This window comes from Dicentrarchus labrax, unplaced genomic scaffold, assembly GCF_905237075.1.
Source record: "Dicentrarchus labrax unplaced genomic scaffold, dlabrax2021, whole genome shotgun sequence".
NCBI classification, from domain to species: domain Eukaryota; kingdom Metazoa; phylum Chordata; class Actinopteri; family Moronidae; genus Dicentrarchus; species Dicentrarchus labrax.
In genome coordinates, this window is record NW_026136714.1 from 3,004,202 (window position 1) to 3,015,173 (window position 10,972).

Sequence of the window (10,972 nt, forward strand, 5' to 3'; positions counted from 1 at the left end):
ACCGTACTCTTTATAATATTGTTTACAGAGCAGTGGCAGGCACAGACTTTTTGAAGGGCAGGGGCGGAAAGAAAAAAAAAGGGCACATATGCACCACGGGACTTTAATTCAATTCAATTTTCAATTCAATTTTATTTGTATAGCGCCAATTCATAACAGAAGTTGTCTCAGGACACTTTTCAAATAGAGCAGGTCTAGACCGAACTCTTTTAAACATTTTTAGACAACTTTAGACATGTTTTATATGTTATACAAATGGCACATTATATAGCCTTAAAACAGACTAACTGGACAGACTACTCAGGTTAGTTTGCTGTTAGGATCAGCATCCACGAGGACTGTGTGGATTTCAACGTTGGACTGTGAAGGACACACAGCGACATGGACGTATGCAGGAAATAAATCCCTGGGGGGTCTGTGGGTCTTCCCCCAGAACATTTTCAATTAAGTAGATGCCATTTCCTATATTCTAGTGCATTTTAACACCATATTAGCACCAGATAATCCAAACTGGTTCTATGAGATATAGTTCTGGCTCAATATAGATCCCAAGAGGGCACTTTAGCATGCATTTTTCAACAATTCCCACCGTGAGCACCAAGCACTTGGCGACAGTGGCAAGGAAAAACGTACTTTTAAGAACCAGAAACCTCGAGCAGAACCCGGTTCTAGGTGGGCGGCCATCTGCCTACAATCTGTGTACAGAAACTTTAAACCTGCATGGACATCATGGTGGCTTTGGGATCTGGATTTAAGGTGTAGCTCAGCACGTGTCTGTGTCTTTCTTTTTGGCTTTTTTTAATATTGCCCTTTAATCGAGAGTGACAGTAGAGTGACAGAAAAGTGGCGAGAGAGAGAGAGAGAGAGAGAGAGAGAGAGAGAGAGAGAGAGAGAGAGAGAGAGAGAGAGAGAGAGAGAGAGAGAGAGGGAATGAAACACAGCAAAGGGCCACAGGTGCCGAATGATGCCAGATCTACCAGATGGGCTACCAGGGCACCCCTGTTTTGTGGTTTCTTGATTGTGTTTTTGTTATGCTTGTTCAAAAACCTCAAAATAACATTTATAAAAAACCTTAAAACCAATTTAATTAAAATTTGTCGCTCTGTAATTTCCTAATACTTAGTATGTAGTTTGGCACTTATTATAAGTATGAAAAAAATACATTTTAATTGGTTTTACTCAGTGCCGAACACACAAAAATGTTGTCTAAAAGCAGTTTAACAAATATGGAGAATACAGTTCCCGTTAATGAATGAATATCTGGGTTTAAATTAAGTCATTCTTTAAAAGAAACTCCTTTGAAAAGCACTTCTTATACTTCTTATCCTCAAACTATGGTACGTGGTACGTGTAGAAATCTATTTAATTTTTTTAATTAAATAAATTAATTTAAAAACATATAGTATCAAAATACTACAATATTTTGAATGAAAATCCTTTAACTCAGCCTGCTGAGTAGTAAGGTTCGAGCACGTAGCATCCATGATTAGTCACAAGCTAAAATGCGATGGCAGGATAGGAAGCAGAGGTAAAATAAATGGTTCTGCTGCAATCGTGGCTCCAAACAGGAACAATTAGGACAACTGCTATTGTCTGTAGCTGAATAGGGGCGGCTGACTGTATTTTAACATTGGTCGTAACGGTGGGTCTTGGAGAACCTGATATTTATTGAGGTGGTATGCGGTGTAAAACGTTTGAGATACACTGGCTTACACTTAAACTGAAATAACTCTTGTTTTTGTAAAATTAGTATCAAATGACACAATTTTTTCCAGGACACTTCCCAGGAAATTATCAGGAAATTACCTGTGAAATAGAGCAAAAAAAAAAAAAAAAAACTGTTAATGTTCTTCTACAACAATATTGTACACTAGTAGGAATGGAAACCTTATGGAGACCAACAGCTGCTGGTGTCTCTGTTCGCTGTAGCACAATATCTCACAAACTTTTGTAAGTGATACCAGCATGACAAATTTGACATTTCCCAGTTATTCATAGCCTCAATTTCATACCACAGATATTCTGATATGGGATTAAGAGAAATTTGAGTCTTTCTTGTGTGACTGCACTCTAAGAAACAATAGAGTTTGTTCTCAGCCAGACTTTGCCAAAGAATGATTTCCCTGAGAGATACTGAAAACAATATAGGCCTGGAATATGATAGGATCGAGTCTGCCAGCAACAACTCCTCAATGAGCAGTTAAAAAATGAGTTTTTTCACGTGTTATTAACAAAGAGAGAAATGGACCATCAGAAAAAGATGGATGGATGGAAGGATGGACGGATGGACGGATGGATGGGTAAAATGACCTAAAAAGGCTCCATCACCAGGAGGCATGGAGCCAGCCAGTTACACAGACAAGCCATATAGAGCTGGAACCCTTTAAACACCACCACAATGCGCTGTTAACTCCCCCGTCAACAACTAGTCCCGACGGGTTGCGCGCATGTGAGGGCAGCGAGATGGAGGACTGGAGAAAAGGCGTCGGAAAATAGATGACAGAAAAAGAAAGAGAGGAAGCGGGGTGTGTGCACAAGAACGAGGCTTCTCCTGTCTTGGCCCTAATGGTCCAAATGAGGCTGGGGGAGAGGATGGGGGTGTGTGTGTGTGTGTGGTGGGACTGAGTCTAAGGGAGAGAGAGTGGGGCTATGGGAGGGTTGGGCTGAAGGGGTCTGAGGCTGAAGACTGAGGCAGACCAGAGCTAAGTGACTCAGGCTCAACACCATATGAGCTGGCAGCTTGTCACATCCCAGCCCATCACTGAGGGACCGGATAGCAGAGCCTGTTTCACCACAGAGCAGCTCCCATCACTTCAACCGCACACACATGTGGTTTAGATTATTATTTTTTTTTAGAAATATGTATAAAGGCACGTTCACACCAGTATTAGAAACTTTTATGTCGAGTTCAAGTTAGCTGAAGCTGAAGTTTGACATGTAAAGTCAGCTTGACAGCACTGCTGATCTTGAGGGAATGGACAGCTGGTGAGTCCCAAATGGAAGAAGAAGCTATAGTGACGGACTGCCCATTGTTCCGAAACCAAAGTAGTCCCATTGGACCGAAACAGGGGCGTGTCCAGACTGTTTTGACTGGGGATGGCACAAGTGGGGCACTGACTTATACAGGGGTAACAGGAAGTATGTGTCTCAGCTTTCCAGTCATTCCCAATTTATACAATTCCAACACTGTTTATGGCGCCAGAATGCAAGAATATTCAAACAAACAAGATGAAAATAACACATTTATACAACATGCAAAAAACTGCATGCAATTAAAATAATGTGGGCATGTATGCAAAGGGACTCTGTGTACAGAAGCCCTTTCAATTCAGATATCTTGAGGTCAGAGGTCAAGGGATCCCTTTGAAGATTTTGAAGTTTCTCCACTGCCAAAATTTAGTCCAACTTTGGAGCGTTATTTAGCCCCTTCCTAAGATCCACTGTTGGTACCAATGGATGCATTAGGTCGTCCAATTTCATATGATACCAGCTTTAAACCTGAGCCAACTACAGCCTCTGAAAGACTCCCACTGCTCTGAAGACCCATTTTTCTTCCTGGAGTTTTAGCTCTTCAGAAAAGGGCAAAGTCAGGTGACCTTCTTCGTCACCCACCCTGATGAAGGCAACAAGCCAAAACGTGTTGGTCTAACAATAAAGTTGTTCTATGTTCTACAAGTGTTCCTTCTCCATGTACCTTTGAAGGAGGTAAAAGTTGTGCCAACAGGCATGTGTTTTCTGGAATAATAGGCCGCCGTAGCAATGGCATGGTATCGCTGCAGTAGCTGCTTCTGCGTCGCACCATCTGCTTTCATTTAACCTCGACTGTAAGTGTATGAACTGATCCACATAAAAGTGGAGACATGTTATTTAGACAGGTATTATCTATGTCTTGGTTTGTGATGCCTGCCCTACTGTCCCTATTTTTGAGATCTTCTGAAACTTTTTTTTCTTATTATTATAATCCTATTTCCCCAGATTTTGCGATACATCCCGAGACAGTTAATGAGGAAGGACACTGAGCAAGATGATTTGAAAAGACATAAATACCTTTATAAAGAAGACAAAAGGTGAAACTTGTCCCTGAAGAGCTGATTAAAACATCTCTTTTCCACAAAGTAAAATCTCTTTTGCAACACAAACACGTGCCTGCAACTGATCTCTCAATTATCCACCACCGTAAACTGCGGAGATTGCAGCATCAGACTTTATTACAGTTATTTTAACTAGCTTGATCTTCCTGTCATACTGGATTTGCTCTTAAAATGCAACTGGAAAAAGCTACACACATCAACCTCTGAGTGGCAATTAGAAATAGAATATATGAGTGTAAACAGCACAGATTCCTCTGATCTCAACAGTGAATGGTACGAAAAACAAAGTCACACAGTCAAATAAAAACACACACCAATCATATAAAGTATCTACTGTCGGTTGATAGATGTGGATGAATGATTAATACCCATGATGCTCAAAGAAAAACAGTAAAATAAGGCTCAAAAAACACAAAACTGAAGTCAACCGTAAGTTGAACATTAGCTATCGCAGTGGAGCTAGGTGAGCTATCACTGACAGTATATAATTATGAAGACAATTAAGTGTCTTGAACCTGCATTCTATGTAATAGCCAAGCAGGGAGCGAATCCATGGGCAGCACAAAGAAGCCGATAGTATTGAGTCTTATGGAGTAATGAGCCGACTTCTTACTCGATTTATGAGCTAGGTAAACAGTTTCCTAATGAGTTTATGGTCTCAATTGTTAGATTCAAGTTTTCTTCAATACAGCATGATGTTCATTTTGTAAATTATGGTCCCATTTAGAGTAAAGTAGACGATAAAGCAGGGTATGCTTTAGGGCATGGCTACCTTGAGATTTACATTCTCAGTCATTCTGTTACTGCCTATTTCTCACTTATAATCGTTTCAGACACATATTTTACTGTACTGTTACTACGGATGAGTTTAAACGGATCAACTGGCAGGACGTCACCACTGCTGGCTCCAATAAACCGACATGGCGACGGGCATAATGCCAAACTCAAGGCTTCAAAATGCTACTCCACAAACCAGTTGGTGACGTTACGTTTACTCCTGGTTCTACTATTCTACTATACTGTTCTAATATTATCTACTTCTGTCATGAGTCTCTCGTTCACGAGTAGATGCACGCTTCCTCCTGCACGGTGATATGTAGAAAAAGAAAATGGTTCTTACATGAAACTGCTCACAACAAGGTCTGTGGATTATATTCTTACTTCACACCAAAACAATCTAGATGGATAAATAGCACTACAGGTAAGAGGAAAAATATGTATTTATGATTTTGGGGGTGAATCTTCTGCTGAGTTTTGATCTTGAAATATCCCAGTGAAGATGTGAGCACCGGGACAATTACTTGATGTGTTGATCCCTCTGCTGAAAGAGAGTAAAAAATATATATTTTCCATTCACAGACACTGCAGACTTCCTTTTCTAAGAGAATCACACACTGTTTACGCTGCCATCTTCAACACACGCTTCTTTGTCTCTCATTGGAATATTCATGCCAATTAAAAGCCCCAACCTAAAAATAGACAACTATGATTATGTTGGCAGGCAGCAGAGATGCTGTATGAAAATTAGCTGTGTATTATTAATGAAATGAGTACAGAACATACAATTTATTCTCACGTTAAGTTATTCAGTGGGGTCGGGCTTGTAGTTATTGCTCAGAGGCTGTTAAGGTGACCTCATGGCATTTCAGTGGAAACTAATTGAAAATTCTACTCAGGCTCTTCATCAAAATGAAAAATAACTGTTTCTAAATTAAGTGCAGGGGATTATGTGTGTGATTTTTTTAAATTAACTGTATTCAAACACTGGTAATTCCCCAAAAGAAAATTCTCAAGAACACGATTATCAGACACCCTGAAATAACAGAACAGGATAAATGGTTGTATGCTGGATTTATTTTGCAGTTTCTGTGTGTGTGTGTGTGTGTGTGTGTGTGTGTGTGTGTGTGCTAGAAATGTTTAAAATTTTAAGACACAATACAGACAAATAAGGAGCATTAAAGGAACTTGTGTAACATACAATACGTCCAACTGAAGACAAATGCACAGAAACAGAGTCTGAATGTAAACCTTAATGTTAAAGACTTTAAAATGTCCATAAACACTAGAGTATGTTTTTATTTGTTGAGTTGTGTACTTACAGTATCCCAAATGTCTTCAACAATGTTCAAACTCAGAGAAATCTGTAATTTTACTAAGAAAACGGTCGACTGTCAATGGCTTCATCTCGTATTTGTGAATGCATCATAAATGTACTTTTTATCCAGTTTTAAGCCACGTTTTTACCGTCCACTGTTTAGATCTTGGTGGTTTTTACTCTGTATTTGAACCGGATGATCGGACGTCTGGATCTTAAGCTGTCAGAGAAACAAGCAGATCTAACGATAGCAGCAACTTGGCTCGCAGCCACTCCGGGACGTCCTTTGTCTGCCAAACGGCGTAGGAGAGACACTGATTTTTAAGGTGGAGCTGCTTTATTCAGTGTGGTTTTAATCAGCGGGTCTGTTTGTTTCACAGAGGAGGAAACCTCCTGAATGACACTAACCTAAGCGGGAGAAGCTGAATGCAATGGTAGCAATGATGAAGACACCAACTCCCATGATCCCACGCGGCTTCACAATGTCATCAAACTTTTGTTGTTGTTTTGATGTGACAAACCCTGTAGCAGCAGCAAGTTCTTCCTCTGCAGGCCTTTTAAGATCCTTAAATCTGCATAAAGGCTGAACGAGTACATCTCTCCGCCAGTTCCCACAGTGGCCATCAGGTCATGTGATCTACACACAGGTGTGTGTTGTCACCAGGTAAAGGTATCTGCCTGCCTGCAATGGAAGAAAATACACCAGCGCTGGGCTCTCCTGGGTCTAGAGTTACTGCCCGGTTGTTGTGTCTTAGCTAACAGCAAACTGAACCCTCAGTGCTCCTCTGTCCGTCCTGCATGAAGGCTGCCTCTCTGCTTTACTTCCTCCATAGATCCCAAACAGCCGTGTCTCAGGTTTCTTTTCCTCTTCCTTTTCAAGCCTTCGTTGATGTAGGGTCATGCAAAAAAAGGGTTCCCCTTGGAGAATTAAAACTGAAACTTAATGGTTTTGTATTAAGATACAAAAAAAAAAACTATCCTAGCATCACAGGTTCCCTTAATTGACTGACTTCCTGCATAAAGTGTATCTGTGCCCACATGCTCAGAATTTACATTTTTACATAAAAACAAATGTTTATTTTAATTAATCAATTCATTATTATTATTCTTTTATTCTTTTTAAACATCTGTCGGGTCAAATCAAACCTTATGGGGGGGGCGACTTTGGCCTGCAGGCCTCACTTACTACGACTCAATACCACACTGGAAAATCTCTACTACAAGTTCTGCATTCAAAATCTTACTTAAAGTATTAAAAGTAAAAGTTCTCATTCTGCAGAAAAATGGTCCCTGTCAGTGTTTTACTATCATTTCTGATGTTTCTGGATTAATATCACAGCTGCATTAATGTGTTTATGTTGAATTTGACTGCTGTAGATGTTTAAGGTTGAGCTCATTTTAACCACTTTATATACTGTTGGGTAGTTTAATTGACAGCAGTGCATCATATTTTATAAGATTCTTATATATTTGTAGTGTGGCTGTCCTGTGAGAGCCAAAAAGTCCAATTTTCATGAGGTCATAAAAACAGCCCTGTTTTTAGTTTTGTGATAATGCATTTTTCAGCTAAACCAAGATGGTTTTTAAATAGTTTACTTAGTTTAAAAAGTGGGAGAATTTTCTCAAAGGAAAAAAAAGTTAAAACATAAAATGGTTTTATGGTTTCCGTTGGACAGGAAGATGCTAATGAATGATTGTAATCTGAAAAGTAACTAAAGCTGAGAGGCAAATGTAAAAAGTAGAGTTGCATAATATGGAAATACTCAAGTCACTGCAAAACCAAAATCCATCAGGTAAATCTGTTTGTTTAACTTTGCAACTTGAGCTTCCACAGAGTGTGTCAGTGTCACCTGAGAGAGAAGTGGAATATTTGTTTTAAATTGAGCTCCAGTGTTTCCAGTCTGCAGCTAGTCGTTTGTGACAAACTGTTTTTTTGTGTCGTGTGGAAGAAACATGAACACAGATTATGAGCTGCACAGATACAGCCATCATCATTCTTTACATTTCCAGTTTCTGTGGCCCATCTACACCAGCAGCTACACATATGAAATACACACGCTGCAGACTCTCACCTAATTGGCGTGAAGCTGAAATGTGTGCTGTTGTGTGTGTGTGTGTGTGTGTGTGTGTGTGTGTGTGTGTGTGTGTGTGTGTGTGTGTGTGTGTGTGTGTGTGTGTGTGTGTTTTTAGGTAACACAATACTGAGATCTTTCGAGCATTATGAGAAATGATTTGTTGCTCATTATCTTGAAATCACCACATATCTAATTTCAATCACTCTGTCTGTCCTACTTTCTATTTTTGGTCGTTTGCCTTTCACCTGCGTGTTTAAGCGGGGATATCTTTAGACAGCAGCACCGGCCTTATATAGTTATATTATCGGTAATGTTGTGACTGCTGTTCCTAAACCTGTAATGCAGTTTGTTTTTCTTTGAACAAAAAGGTTTAATGTGAACAACTAAAGGTGCATCCCAGAGTTCTCCTACCATTGAACAGCACGTTTAATGGCTGCCTGCTTGGAAACATTTCCATCAGTCCAGGTTTTTATGGAAAGTTTTATTATCTTTTGCACAAAAAATAAATAAATAATTGTAAATAAAGTCTGGCAAGAAATGCAAAAATTTACTTTCCCATCTGTTGAATAAAGCTCTGGGGAAAGCTTGTAAGTGGACCTTGAGTAAGACTTTCTTTCTAACTATTTTTTATAATAATAATAATGATAATAATAATAAGAAGAAGAATAAGAAGGAGAAAAAATGTGGTCAGTTAAAGGTCTAGTGTTTAATATTAAGAAGGATCTGCTGGCAGAAATTGAATATAATATTATAATATTATCAATAATAGTGTAAAATCACCTGACAACAAGAGTAAAATCACCTGACAACAAGAGTGTGTGTTTTCGTTAACTTTCGTTGACACACTTCTTTCGTGGCCTTCGTTGTTTCTCCTTTGCACTTAGAAGGGGAGGGTGAAGTGAGGGGGTTGTATTCTGCAACTAAACTGTTACAATTTTAATCTTAACATCTTTTGTTAAGATTAAAAAATTAAATAAAATTGTTATTTGCCGTTTTATTTTTTAATCAGATGACGGGAATTTTATCTGGATCCTGTTTGCATCCATAGAGAAATGATAATAATCTTAAATATTTTTTTCCAATAAAAAAAAAGTGTCCTAGAGTTTATAACAAACAAAAACAAACTTGTGGAGCCTCCATGTGAGCGAATGATGAAGAAACAGGAGAAAAACAAAGACAAAGGATAAAATGGTGGGAAGAACGAGAAGAGGTGATCTTGGGAGAGAGGAGATAGAGAGAGAGAGGTGTCCATGTCTCTTATTCTGCAAATAAACAAAAAGTAAACACCAGTGGAGGAAACACTGCGACACTTGATGCTGCTGATCGCTCCTCCACCTGCCCACTCAGGTTTCCCAGAAGGCCTTTCTGCCGGCCACGGGACAAAAGCAGCGCAAAAAGCCAACACCTCTCTCTCCCTGAGGCGCTCAGAGACAATAGAGAAGAAAAAAGAGCGATACAACACCTTTGTTTGCTGAGATTAAAACATGTTGCATTCTCTGCCTCCCTCCCATCCTCTCTCCTCTCCCTCCCTCGATCCCCAGAGGTAACTCTACCAGGCGAGGGATGTAGCTGTTAGTGAACTCTCCATTCTTGGTAGCTCATAAAATCTGCCTTATTATTTCTGTGTTTCCTTTTGTTTGGGTGTCATTGTGGTGCGTCTTGTGACGCTGTGATTAAGCGGATCATCCTTGGCACGGGGTGAATGAGCAGGCCTATCCTTTTGCTCTGCCTCCTGTGTGATACAGGTATAAAGTTGGTTGTACGACCAGACTTGTGCCCCGGCCTGATTGTTAATGACTGAAACTGAATATCTGTTGACATAAAAGAATATCCAGCCTTACCCCTCCATATAGGGAATCTGACTCTGATGATAACAGCTCAGGAATTCACACATGGACTAACACGAGTGCACTGTTATTTCAAAGTACACTATTCACTGAATAATTGCCCGATTCGTGTACTGTGATATCACAACGCTTTAATGTTTAAGGTGCACTTTATGTTCACAGCACACGGCTGTACAATCGAGCCAGCTTTCTCTCACACTTGGCAACAAATCTTATGCAATTCCCGTGACTGTCGTAATTCCACAAAGTCAACGGTCGACATGTAAGGCAACACGCACATCAAATCCACCAATCTATCACAACAATGGTGGCAGGGAGGGTGGCCCTCGAGACACGCACTCTCTCCACGGGGGGTTTCTGCCAATCTGGCAACCGCAGTGGGAGGTCTCACTCTCATCAGTAGAGTAGGATCCAGACCACTCGTCTACCTTTCCTCACTCTCGTCTGCACGAGGGCTGTAAAATATAGAGCTAGCAATTGATGAGCCTGCAGTTAACTCATACTTTTATTTTGTGTGTTTTACTGGAACTACTTTAGTCCCAATGAGAACTAGTTGTAGGGAGCTCTGTGAATGAGCCAGAGATTGGCAGATGTTTTAGAGGTTTTGATCTCAAACCCACAGGAAGAAACACAAAATGTATTTCTTTTTATTTAAAGTAACCTGATACTTTACATTGTTAAACCCTTAAATGGAAAAAAAAACAACTATTCAACACTCACAATGAAAGTTCAGTTTTGACCTTGAAAACAGTAGTAGACAAACAATCTCTTTACTAGCAGTTCTGGAGCTTTTTATTGTATCACATGGTATTAGTTTGCCTAATTGGAGATCCCTCAAGAGCCCTTAAAATGCTCAGGTAGAAA